Genomic DNA, 13,975 nt, shown 5'->3' with positions numbered 1-13,975 from the left:
GAACAGGGATGGGGCAAGCACGCACCCTTGCTGACACCCTGCTTCACTGTAAACTCCTCAGACAGCCCTCCGTTTAGTGAGACCTGAGCCATCATTCCAGTATGTAACTGCGAGATGAGGTTGGTTAACCCGTCTAGGCCTCCGTACCTGTGCAGAAGGGTCTACAGGCATTCTCTGTTCACAGTGTTGAAAGCTTTGGTGAAATCAATAAATACCATGTACAAAGGGACATTTTGTTCGAGTGCCTTCTCTTGCAGTTGGCTCAGTGTGAAAATCATATCCACAGTTGATCTGCCAGCGTGAAAACCACATTGCGATTCTGGCAGTGTAGCATCCAAGATTGGTTGTAGGCGTTTGTGGATAATCTTTCCCAGAACCTTTCCTGCTGTTGAGAGAATAGAGATGCCTCTGTAGTTGCCACAGTCCTGCTTGTTATCCTTCTTCTTATAGATGGAGATAACCAGAGCATCTTTAAAAGCTTTTGGCACAGTCTTCTCATTCCATATGGCGGACAGAACATCATAGAAAGCTGTAATGATAAGTTCCCCTCCTTTTTGGAGGACCTCTGCCTGGATGCCATCAGACCCAGGAGATTTGTTGATGGCGAGACTCCGCACGGCCGTCCTCACTTCATCTAAGTCCAATGGGGCATCCGCACCTGAAAATGTGGGTCTTTGCCGAATCCTGTTTAGGACAGCAGGATTGACATTCGAGGTCTGATTGAGCAGCTGGTCAAAATGTGAACGCCATCTTTGCAAGATGTCATTTTTCTCAGTCAGGAGCATGACTCCATTGGTGGCCATCACAGGGGTGGATTGGGGGCCCTCTGGTTTGAAGACAGTCTTTAATGCCTGGAGAGTCACCAATATCAGCCATTTGTTGGATTTCCTCAGCTTTCTTATTCCACCAGCTGTCTTCCATGTCCCTTAGTTTGGACTGGAGTTTGGATTTAGCTCTAGCAAATTCAGCTCTAGTTCTTTGACAGGATGGATTGGTAAGACAGGCCAGGTGTGCACTCTTCTTTATTTTAAGCAGTGCCTCAACCTGGTCATTGCCATCATCAAACCAATCCTGATTCCTCCTCCGGGGAAATCCAAGGGTATCTTTAGCGGCTTGGTATAAGCAGGAGCAGTAGTGCTGCCATTTATCACATGGAGTAGAGGCTGGATCTAAAGTTGGGAAGAAACGTCTATGGAAAGTGTCAGCAAGAGTGCCCTGTATGCTAATTTCTCTAAGCTTGCCAACATCCAAATTCCTGCTGGGCTTGGGGGCTGTCCTCTGTCTGGGGCGATGAACAGAGACCCTGAGTCGACACCTAATCATGTAGTGATCGCTCCCACATTCCGCACCTCTCATTGCTCTGGTGATGCATACATCAGACACATGGTTATGGCTTATGGCTAATGAGGATGTAATCCAGAAGATGGGGGTGGCCAGACCATGGGTGTTTCCATGAGAAGAAATGGTTTTCAGAAGTGTTAAAGAGGGTATTGGTAACTGTTAGGTTGTATTCGTTACACAGCTGAAGGAGAAGCTCCCCACTGCTGTTACTAGCACCACGATCGTACTTACCAAGGACCTTGGGCCATGCTAGGTGGTTACTACCAACTCTGGCATTAAAGTCACCAAGCACAACTAAGGTGTCAGTACGTGAAGTGCTTTTAAGTACTTCCCTTAGCTGAGCATAGAAGGCACTAATATCTGCAGGGGCACTTGTCAAAGTGGGAGCGTAGACACTGACAAGGAACATGTGGGTTCTACTAGATAAGACTAACCGCAAAGAATGAATGAATTAATGTTCAATTTATATAGAGCCTTTCAGAATACCCAAGGCGCTTTACAATTTAACACAGATACAAGTCACAGACAACCAATCACACACAAAAAGCGAAATATTCGCGACGATATAACAAAAACTGGCGACGAGGATTAAAGTTACGGACGGATAAAAAGTTCTGGAGTGCAGTTGGGACTAACTGGGCTGCTCGCTGTGCATTTTACATGTGAATTCATCCGTGTGGAGTTAGCGATTGATGGCTAGTCTACGCCACATGGTCACTGTACAGGAACAACGCTAACCGGAGCTCGGAGCACCGGGGTGAACGCTGGCGGCAGTAAAACAGTAAGACACTGATGATTCTATACACTCGCGTAAAACAGTAAATACATAAAAATAAAAGAAGAAAAGAAGGAAGAAATGGCTGGTGTAGTCGGACAAATTGGACTATTTGATGAGTCTGTGGAGTCCTGGAGCTCATACACAGAACGTTTTGAGTTCTTTGTGCTGGCCAATAGCATTAAGCCTGATGTGGTAGTGCCCACATTTCTCAGCGTAATGGGTAGCAAAACCTACAATCTGCTGCGTAGCCTTCTGCAACCTGAGAAACCTGGTGACTGTTCTTATGATACTATTGTAAATACATTGAAAACACATTACTTTCCAAAGCCCCTCATCATAGCTGAACGATTCAGATTCCATAAACAGAATCAAGAGGAGGGAGAGTCAATATCACAGTTTGTTGCAGTTCTGAAGCAGCTATCAGAACACTGTGAGTTTGGACGTACTTTGAATGACACCATAAGAGACAGGTTAGTTTGTGGCTTGCGCAGTGAGACCATTCAGAAGCGTCTTTTGACTGAGAGCAACTTGACACTAGAGAGGGCAATGGAAGTGAGCACATCCATGGAAATGGCAGCCAAAGAAGCCCAATAGCTAAGTGGATCTGTGCAAGTACACAAAGTGCACATAAAAAAACAAAAACCCAAAGAGAACAAACCATGCTACCGCTGTGGTAAAACTGGTCATCAAGCACAGGAATGCTGGTGTAAAGACATGATCTGTAGAAGTTGTGGAAAATTGACATATTGAACGGGCATGCAAAACAAAGTCAGTTTCAAATAAAAATAAAAACACCGAACAGAGCAAAGTTGGGTTCAGAAAACCTCAAAATAAGCAGGTTTAACAAGTGGAGGAGTCAGCTGAGAAACACAGTGATGACAGTGATGATGAATATTTGCACGTAATGTCAGTCAACCTCTGATGGTTATTGGGTGACACTGTTGCTGGAGGAAGAGCCAATACTGATGCAGGTAGACACTGGTGCAGCAGTATCGCTTGTTTCAGAAAAAGTCTATCAGGAGAAGCTGCAGCATCTAAGGCCAAGAGCTGCTAAGTTGACACTGAAAACATATACAGGTGAGACTGTGCCAGTAAAAGGAGTTGTGGATGTGACTGTTGCGCTCAACAAACAAGTGGTGAAACTGCCTTTATACATTGTGACTGGCGATTATCCATCTCTGTTGGGGCGCTCCTGGCTGGAAAAAATTAGGCTGAATTGGCAGGAAGTGCACATGGTTGCAAAAGATGGTGCAACTCTTCCCAGCATACTGACAAAACATGCTAAGGTATTCAAAAAAGAGCTTTGAAGCATGAAAAATATCACAGTGAAGCTGAGTGTCAAGCCAGACTGTAAGCCAAAATATCTGAAGGCAAGAACTGTTCCCTATGCTATCAAACCCAAGGTTGAAGCTGAGCGGAACCACCTAGTAGATGCAGGGGTACTGGAACCGGTTAGTGTGAGTGAATGGGCTACACCCATTGTCCCAGTCATTAAGAAAGATGGATCAATTAGAATCTGTGGGGACTTCAAAGTCACCGTAAATCCAGTCCTGGCTGCTGAACGATATCCACTTCCCTTGATTGATGATCTTTTCGCTAGTCTTTCTGGGGGCCAGAAATTCAGCAAGATAGATCTGTGCCAAGCTTACTTACAGATGCATGTAGATCCTGACTCTCAAGAGTTACTGACTATTGTGACACACAAGGGACTCTATAGGTACAGAAGGCTTCCATTTGGCATTACCTCGGCTCCAGCATTGTTCCAACGAGCAATGGATCAGATCCCCAGTGGGCTGACGGGGGTACAATGTTACCTCGATGATCTTTTGATAACGGGCAAAGATGACCATGACCATCTCAGAAATCTTGATGCGGTTCTTCAGAGACTACAGGACTATGGTCTTCGGGTCAGGGAGAATAAATGCGAGTTCTTCCGCCCATCAGTAGAGTACCTTGGTCATGTGATTGACAGCACTGGTCTTCACAAGGCCCCATCAAAACTCAAAGCAATTGTCGATGCTCCATCACCACAAAATGTGAGCCAGTTGCGATCCTTCTTAGGATTACTGATGTATTATTTAAAGTTTATACCAAATTTGGCAAATATGCTGCGCCCACTTCATGAATTGCTAGCCAAGTCGAGACAGTGGAAATGGACTGACAGATGTGAGGAGGCTTTTAACGAAGCAAAAGCAGCCTTAACTGAGTCAAAGGCCCTCACGCACTTCAACCCTTCTCTGCCGATTCAGTTGGCATGCGATGCATCTCCCTATGGCGTTGGTGCTGTGGTGTCCCACATTCTACCAAATGGGGAGGAAAGACCGATAGCTTTTGCATCACGTACCTTGAGTAAAGCGGAGAGCAACTACGCACAAATTGAGCGTGAAGCTTTAGCGATTGTGTTTGGGGTTAAGAAATTCCATCAATTTCTTTTTGGTCGCAAATTCATTTTACTTACTGATCACAGACCACTGATTTCAATCTTTGGTAGCCAGACTGGAATTCTGAATAAGAAATTAGCTCACAGTTCAGGCTGGTTGTTTGCTGTGGGGATTTCAAGTGGTAATACCACCACCACTAAGATGCCAGGTGCTAGAAGAACTTCACTCGGGGCACTGTGGAATTGTGAGAATGAAGGAAATTGCTCGGAGCTACTTTTGGTGGCCTGGGCTAGATCTAGCAATTGAGGAGAAAGCAAAGACCTGTGTAGCTTGCCAGAAACAGAGGAATGTGCCACAGTTAGCCCCTCTACATCCATGGGAATTTCCAGATGAACCATGGCAGAGAATCCACATAGATTATGCTGGGCCCCTGGAGGATCACATGTTCCTCATAGTTGTGGATGCTCATAGCAAGTGGCCAGAGGTGGCAGTTATGAAAAGCGCAACGGCAGAGAAAACCATTGAGGAACTCAGGTCAATCTTCAGTCGTTTTGGATTGCCAAATCAGCTTGTCAGTGATAACGGCTCGCAATTTGTGTCAGAAGAATTCCAGTCCTTCGTGAATGCAAACGGGATCAAGCACATACGATCAGCACCTTACCATGCAGCGACTAATGGGCTAGCTGAAAGATTTGTCCAGACGATGAAACAAGCTCTATATTCATCTCGAGGCAATGGTTCTCTAAACTGTCGACTCAACACCTTCCTGTTGGCATACAGAAACACCACACATGCCACTACCAAAGTCACCCCGGCATTAGCCATGTTCAATCGACAACTTCGTACTAGATTGGACCTTCTGAGACCACCAAGCACAAAGCAAGTGGTACAGTCACAACAGGGAGCTCAAGTGGAGAGACGTGGCAAGGCAAAATACAGAGTTTTCAGTCAAGGTGATAGTGTTCTGGCACGAAATTACAGCAAGGGTGCTAAATGGGTGCCAGCTACAGTAGTTACTCAAACTGGTCCTGTCTCCTATACTGTCCAAACCCAAGATGATGTGATTTGGCGAAGACATGTAGACCAACTGTTGTCTTCAGCAAAAGCCAGGGATCACACCTTTAAGGAAGACTCATCTGATTTTGTACCCGACGTCTATTAACCAGGAATCCTCTTTGGAAAATCAATCAACAGAGTTGGCTAAAGACCGGAACCTGGTATGCCCTCCTTCTCCAACACCTGCATTAGAGCCGTATGTCTCTACCAGTCCATCTACAAGGGTGCCATCTGAGCCTATTGGACGTCGTTATCCCTCTAGAATCAGACGACCACCTGAGAGACTGAATATTTTGTCTAGTGGCTAACCCACAGCATTGGGGCAGAATAATCCCCAGGGTTTAGCCCGGGAATTGAGGTAGTCAACCCTCTTTTCCCTAGTGTTCAGTACTTGGACTGTACTTAGTTAATTAAATAAAACTATGGAAATGTTGTGGTGGGCATTTAAAGTAAAGGGGAAGGAATATGTTGTGTATTGTTCATGCTTGTTGACCCTCGTGGCATTCTGTCCGATACGAGGCAGTTGTAGTCCTATGCTTGGGTATTGTAGTCTTTTCGTTAAATAAAGACCAAGCGATGTGTGAACGTCTGAACCCCAGTCTCTCTCGGTTCATTTTGTTGTTAAGCGAAATATTCGCGACGATATAACACAAACACTGCTCTAACTCCCTGGCGATAAACAGGAAATAAGTAAAACAAAAGAGCGTTGAGTTCCCTATTCACTCAGTCCATGGTTAAATGCGGAATGTACAACCCAAACGACACTATATAGCAGGTTGGCCACTCAATAATATTGCGTTGTGTTTACGAGCCAGAAACGTAATTCCAGCGGGAAACTTGAGAGCATGTGAAGACATTAAGATTTTGTGTTTTGAAAATAAGTAATATATGCTAGCTTGGTAGCTAAACCAGCTACCAGAGAAAATCCTAACCAAACTAGCATATATTTTAAGCATATATAAAGTTAGCTTATTAAGCTAGCTAGCTAGTTTGCCTATTAATATGCCAACGAGCCAAGCTAGCTAGCTTAATACGCAAACATACATATGAAAAATACACATATTAATTTCTGCTATTACCAAACACTATCTCTTTTAATGTGATTTACTACAGCTGTAAGGTGCTGGAAAATTTTGACCTTGGAAAAGGTATACTGTTTATGCAGTAACTAATTTTTCATATTCCATTTTTAACAATGTTAAATGTAAATGCAATATACTACACAATAAAGGTTGACAGTGTTGGCCTAGTGATTCTGCATATGTTGTTCTTAACAGACTTAGTTTTTTTAGATTGCTAGCCAGTGTTCTAAATCCAACGTTATAGCATTGAGTATTATGAGTAATAAGAGCAGGCCCGTTGACAGTCTTGCTAGGGCCCGGGACAAGAAAGTTTCATGTGCCCCCCCCCCCCCCCCCCCCCCCCGGGTAATGACGTTATCGCAGTGGCACCGCCCGTGCGCGAGGGCCTCACGTGCTGTCGATTCGCGAGGTCGTGCACCTCTCGAATTTTGTAACTTCGCGCGCTTCAGCGCAATGAACAGTCATGTTTGCAGGGTTCATACACCTTTATAAAGTGGAATTTAAGCACTTGTACGTCACTTTCAAGGTCCAGTTCAATATTTCCCAGCACGTTAAACTTAATTAAGTTAAATATTTATACATATACTCGAAATGATTCAAAATAATTCGCTTTTCATCACATTATTTAATGGTTGTTTATTTTCAAAACGCCCAATCTTAACGTCTTCACGTTCTCTCATGTTTCGTCCTGGAATTACAAGAGGTTCGTATTTGTTAAACGTTCGTAGCGCTAAGTACTTCGTAACCTCGTATGAAACGTATGAGGTTAAGAAGTACTTAGCGCTAAGAACGTTTCGGGAAACTCACCCCTGTTCAGTCAGACAGATATTTGTTGTGAAACGAAGTAGTTACAATTTCAAGCATTTTCAAGTACTTTAGCCTAAATTCCAGCACTTTTCAAACCTGGAACACAATGCAACATTAAAATTCGTCAGGTAAATGTTTTTCCTTTCTTTTCTGCGCTCCAGATTTCTGTATTTACTTTAACTATCGACCACTGTATTTCCCGCTGTTGGGCGGGTACCAGCAGGCTACAGTCGGTGCTGGATCAAACCATTTTTCAGTGGGAGGCGGTTGTGTATGCACTTAATGGAAAATATGCAAATAGGTAAAAAACATATATTTTAGCCATTGAGCTTATTTTGAGTACAGAGTTTTATATTAATGAAAGATTTCAAGATTATTTAAAAATTATAGACTTTAAATAAAAAATAAATTGCTGGGCTCTTTGATGGGCCCCCCTGTCGACGGTGCATAAGAGTAATAAAATAAAACATTTGATGGGTATTAGTATCACAGTACCTCAATTCTCATTTTTACTGTTAAGAAAATAATATTTACACTCTGTGAGGGAAAAACATTTGACCTGCATTTGTGAATGCGTGTGAGGGGTGTAATAGTTTTACTTATCCACTCACACTATGGACCACTTAAAAATGGGGGTTAAAAAATTGTTTGCATTTTATAAATAAGGTATAAAAAATTTCATAGCAACAGTGCCATGCTGATTTCATATGGGAATGAATGTAAGATCAATTCATAATAACCAGAGAAAAATCACCCTTTCCTTTATGACTCAAATCAGGTGAGGAACATTCCAGAGTCTTACCCAGGTTTCCAGCCTGGATGAAAGTATTTGATGGTTGACAGTGTTGAAGACAAGTAGCACAAGTGCCAGTCACTGTATTCTGTATTTTCAGTGTTTAGGCCTTTCATATCAGCTCTCAAAACTGTGAAATGCACATAAGAAGCTGCGGAGTTAGTTAAAAACAACTTTTGGGGTTAAAAACAACTTTGTTGGCTGAATCCTACATGTTAAATTGCTTTAATATGGACCTGGTATTGTTTAGTATAGGAACAGTTATTGACTTAAAGGGGTACTATAGTTTTCTGTGATTTTGCCTTACAGAACTACATTGCTAGGTAGTTGAAAACGTTTTATGCTTTTGATTCTCTACACACATCCAGTGCTTGATGAAGACATCCACAAAATACCAGTGAGACTCCATCAAATTAGTGTGAAAATGGCATTCTTTCCAATCTTCTCCTTAACATTCCAGTCTTGGAGAGTGTGTACTTTACTCTGAAGATGTGGAGTTTTATCACATTTCTGCCTAAGAATACCTTCTCCTGATTTTTCTTTTGGATTTTAAGAGGCCAATATTTTCTCTTTATTTGTTCAATTACTTCAATTATTCAATTTTCTTCACCCCCAAATTCTATGAGGTGTTTCCTTTTATTATCTCCAAATGTTTTGGACATTTCTCATGCTGTTATTAAAGCTTTTGAAATATTGGATCAGTTTTTTTCCTTAAAATTGGAAGTGCTGATTAAGATCAACAAAACTACTGAATATGCAATATGACTGTGTATGTGTGTGCCTCATCTCTCTGCTGAAAATTTATTTTATCCAGTGCACAAATTGTGAGAAGCATTCACCAGTGACACACTGTTGTTACTGAATCCAGAAATGAGATACGCATGCAGATGGTACTGACACTCAAATAAGAGCAATTATTGGAGGGAGTAATGTCCTTCCACCTGACCTGTGTAGGCAGCTGCTGTGTACACAAATCCTGTCTAAACACTCTTCAAGTCACTCCCACCCGGTCATTGCTAATTATAGTAAAGTGTTATTTTAATTCTTAAAAGAAAATTAAATAACATTTTGACTTAGGGAAATAATCATAATTAGCAAATAATGTGATGAAAAATATGTGAATCCATATGTCTACATTTTTATAGTACTGATAATACAGGTAACTGAAGACTCAGCACCTGTTTAACACATCCTGGACCAATAAAATATGTCAACATGTTTTCTATATAATGTTATATGGATGAGTGCAACATTTCAAATGTACAAGTAATCTTATGATGTGGGTATGATGCATGCAAAGCATAATAAAGTACATTAAATTGTCACCGATTAGTATCAAGGCTTACCTTAAATTTCACCTTGTTCTGGTCCCACACCAAACAGATCCTGCTTGGTACTTGACAAGTTTCACATAAAATGAATTTCCAGTTATCCAGAAATGACAACAGGTAAAATGCTCACCCCAGACAGCTGTTTACGCTCACTTTATGCTTAATGCACAGTTAAATTTGAAGTTTACAAAAAGATTAAGAATTTGTGAGGGATAGGAATAAGCAGCCTGTCAGTAAAGCTATCAGTAAAACATTTGCTTGTGTGGGTCAGGTTATTTTGGGAGCAGCCTGAACCATGTGCCAGGGAAACAACTTACTTCATTGGACAGGGTGAATGCTATGCAGAGACTACAATCCAGATAAAATGGTACAATGAAGTAATCATTGAAAAACATTCAGAGCTCAGTTTTATTACCATATGTTTATGGTCTAAACATATATAAAAAATGAATTAACCAGTAAAATGCTAAGCAAAGCTTATTAACCCATTTTTATTCCCAACATATCATTTGTTAAAAATAATTTTTATTCTATTCATTTATAATATTAGATTACCAGATTACCATTACATACACACATCACAATTTCTGGATATTTAACTACTGGCCCCAAACATAATAATTGTACGTAATGCTGATGCCAGTTGTATATTTAACATTTCTGTCCACTTTTCCAGCCCCTCCACCCTCTTTGCTGAAATCTACTGATTTTCATAATTCTTAGGTTTTCCAGCTACATCCACCAAAATTGGTATAAAGATTCAGATACTCCTTCAGTCTAGGTCATGGGTCGGCAACCCGCGGCTCTAGAGCCGCATGCGGCTCCCTGGAGCTTTTTCAAAAATGTTTGAAAATGTAAAAAGATGGGGGAGAGAAATATATTTTTTGTTTTAATATAGTTTTTGTAGGAGACAAACATGACACCAACATTCCTAACGTTTTCCAATGCTGTAAGAATGTGTAGAATAAATGAAACTAAATTTCAACATTTATGTCAACGAAGATTTGCGTCGTAGCCTGCGACACACGTTTCTATTAGCAGGGCGAGATGAGGCAGGTGGCTGTTGGAAACACACCGGCGGCGAGCTTGAAGACGTCACTCGCCAGAAAGCTCAACTTGGCCAAAGCCACAAATGGAGCGAAATTGAAACCCTCCCAAAACCCGAGAAACATGTCTATGACACATGAATGCTCTTCCTGACAATTAGGAACATGAAGACATGCATTTGGAGTATTATCCATCTTTGGATCAACATACCTGTGCGAACAGATATTTTCAAACATGAACTACATCAAATCAAAATATCGCACCCGCCTCACAGATGAGAGTTTGCAGTCCTGGTCAAGATTAAAGTTACATCTTGCATGCCCGATGTTGAGAAGCTGACCAGTGATGTCCGAAAACAGAAGTCACATTAAACGGGTTGTTTAGTGCCCAAATAAGGGGCATGTTATGCACGTTCCATATTGTTGTTTTGTCGAATCGTAAAAATAATAAAAATGACATCAAAAATCAGATTTATTTATCAGGGTTGCCAACTCTCACGTATTGAGTGTGAGACACACGCATTTGACCGTCTTCACACACCACACATCCGATTTCTCACGCCGAAAAAAATCTAGTTTATTTACTAGGCCGTAAGGTGAACATCGAAAAGTCCTTCAGAAAAGAAATTCCGCTCCGCGCTATCCGAACCAAACACGCTTCAGCTCATAAAAAAGAACGAGTTATGTTGAGGTTTAAAAAAAAGTTTCGCCGCTCAAAATACAGTACTTATTTTGTTCGCAGCGTTTAATGGAAGGACTAGTGCCTGGTAGGCGTAATAACACTTTGGCTCTTGAGAGGTGCCACGGTTGAGACGTCATCAGAATGGACCAATCGGATCGCTGGTATGTCAGCTGAGCTAGTAAACAGAAGCAGTCGTCGTTGTAGCAGCGCGTTGATCCAGCTGTACCGAAGAAGAGGAAATCTCGTCCGAAAGTGTTCAAAAAAAGAAATCTTCGAAACATAAGATTTGTTACATGCATATATCGTCTGTTAAACATGATGAAACACAGAATTTCACCAGCACAAGGTGGAATACTTATCGAAATAGTCTTCGGCAGTGGCTAGAGTTGCGGGGCGAGTGCAGAGACGTAGCAGAAAGTTTCAAACACTCTTGAACTGGATTTGAAGAAATTCCCGATGATGCGGGTTTACATCCCACATGTAACGGAGGATTATTGACCAGCGAGAGATCGGAAGAACTAAACTCTCGTGCGAGAAACAGAGAGGGGAGATGACCAACAGGACCCCCAAACTACTGGGACTACTCCGACCAGGACACTTCGGTCCAGATCAAGCCTGCCCATCTCGAGCTCCGGCCCCGTTCTTCCTGCCATCTGCATCATTTGCAAGAAAGGCTGCAAATTTGTCATCGCGGGTGGCAGACGCCAAAAAGAAGCTTTGACAAAAACACAGACTTTAACTGCAGGTAAGACTGGGTATCACCCTCACCCCCCACCACACAGTAGGTAGTCTATGCAAATGCATCCCATCCCCCAACACACACACACACACACAGATGTTGGGAGAAGTTGAATGACTATGTAGCCTACACTGCTACACAATCCTTGTATTTGTCTAATTCTAATATCAATGTATGTCTGAATTGCCATAATGTGATGTGTGTGGGTGTGAAATTACTTTCCAATACATAACATCCCTATGCCTATAATACCCCCCCCCTCCCCATTGTTTTGAGATCTTTGATATAGAATGAAGCACACTTTGACTTTAATGGGGTACTGGGTATGTTTGTATAAATGTCATAGCATGCCTGATGTTAATATGCCACTGAATACCTGTTTAGAATTGTGGCCCCTCAGCCTGATCCCCTGTCTGATCAACACACTGCTTTACAGCAGCAAGCCCCTCCCCCGGTCCATTCCCCCACCCCCACTGCCCCTCTCACACTTGTACACTTGGGACTGTCCCTGTGTGTTGCTGGTCGGCCCCAGCAACCAGACTTGTCTCTAGAGGTGTGTCCTGGCTGTGCTGTACATCTGTGTGCACAAGAAATCTTTTTTTGGGTGCAACACCTAGCACCATTTTTACAACACCACACCACCAGGAAAAATGAAGTCTTCATTTTTTTGCCTGCATATTTATTCATCCTTTGTTCTTTTCTTTTGTACAAGGCAAGTTGCAGGAAGCTGCTGAAGTGAAGGATGACCAGAGCATCCTCATTCACATCAAGGACAGAGTGTGTGTGTGTGTGTGTGTGTGTGTGTGTGTGTGTGTGTGTGTGTGTGTGTGTGTGTGTGTGTAAAGCATCCTCATTCACATCAAGGACAGAGTGTGTGTGTGTGTGTGTGTGTGTGTGTGTGTGTGTGTGTGTGTGTGTGTGTGTGTGTGTGTGTGTGTGAAGTGAAGTGAAGTGAAGGATGACCAGAGCATCCTCATTCACATCAAGGACAGAGACTGGAAGATGGAAACCTTCAAGTGACATGATGACAGGAAATCCAGCCCCTCATTCTGTTCTACATGTCACACACTGTGCGTGTGTGTGTGTGTGTGTGTGTGTGTGTGTGTGTGTGTGTGTGAAGTGAAGGATGACCAGAGCATCCTCATTCACATCAAGGACAGAGACTGGAAGATGGAAACCTTCAAGTGACATGATGACAGGAAATCCAGCCCCTAATTCTGTTCTACATGTCACACACTGTGCGTGTGCGTGTGCGTGTGTGTGTGTGTGTGTGTGCGTGTGTGTGTGTGTGTGTGTGTGTGATTTTATCTCTATTCTATTTGTGTCATTCCTTTTATTATGGTTATGTATATACGTATATAAGTTTATGCCAGTTGATGTGTATGCCCTCATTGTTTTGATAGTTTTTTTTATGTGTTGTTAGTGAATAAATGAATACCTGAAGGGTCCTTATTGATAATTATTGATAATTACAATTATTTCCATTTATTTATAAAAATGACAACATGAGAAGGTAACCTTATCATCCACTTGCTCCAGTTGTTTGTTCTATAAAGCACTGCTTGGAATTCATTTAGCCCCTGTTACAAACACATGGATGGCTATCAATAATTATTGGAATTGATCAACTGACAACATGAAAGGTCACTTGCATAATTGTGATTTGTGCTGTAAATAAAACACTATTTAGTATTAATTTGGCCCAATTCAGAAATACATGAATGAGGATTATGATAATGCTCATTCATGTATTTCTGAGGGCCAAATAAATACTAAATAGTGCGTTATTGTATATAAAGTGGGCATAAAATAATATTAATCAACGATATTGTTGATAATTATTTTATGCCCACTATAAAATTATATTTTGGGAGATTTCCTTTCTGTAGGTTATATTTGACAGCACTAGGCAGGTTGTCATTTTTTCCCGTTTGTTGTC

The 13,975-nt window shown here is 41.8% G+C and overlaps 1 protein-coding gene across 4 annotated transcripts in view; it reads right to left on the bottom strand.

The window, feature by feature from the left end:
- mypn (myopalladin) overlaps positions 1-9,807 on the bottom strand; it is a 127,494-nt gene extending 117,687 nt beyond the window's left edge. For all 4 annotated transcript variants that reach the window (XM_076974074.1, XM_076974073.1, XM_076974072.1 and 1 more), the window contains exon 1: positions 9,585-9,807. The gene's annotated coding sequence lies outside the window, so the exon portion shown is untranslated. The remainder of the gene's footprint in view (positions 1-9,584) is intronic.
- Between the last annotated feature and the right edge of the window lie 4,168 nt (positions 9,808-13,975).

The sequence above is a fragment of the Brachyhypopomus gauderio genome, chromosome 15 (genome assembly GCF_052324685.1).
Source record: "Brachyhypopomus gauderio isolate BG-103 chromosome 15, BGAUD_0.2, whole genome shotgun sequence".
In the NCBI taxonomy this organism is placed as follows: domain Eukaryota; kingdom Metazoa; phylum Chordata; class Actinopteri; order Gymnotiformes; family Hypopomidae; genus Brachyhypopomus; species Brachyhypopomus gauderio.
Note: the sequence above shows the minus strand (reverse complement) of the source record. Positions and strands in the feature narration are given on the sequence as shown.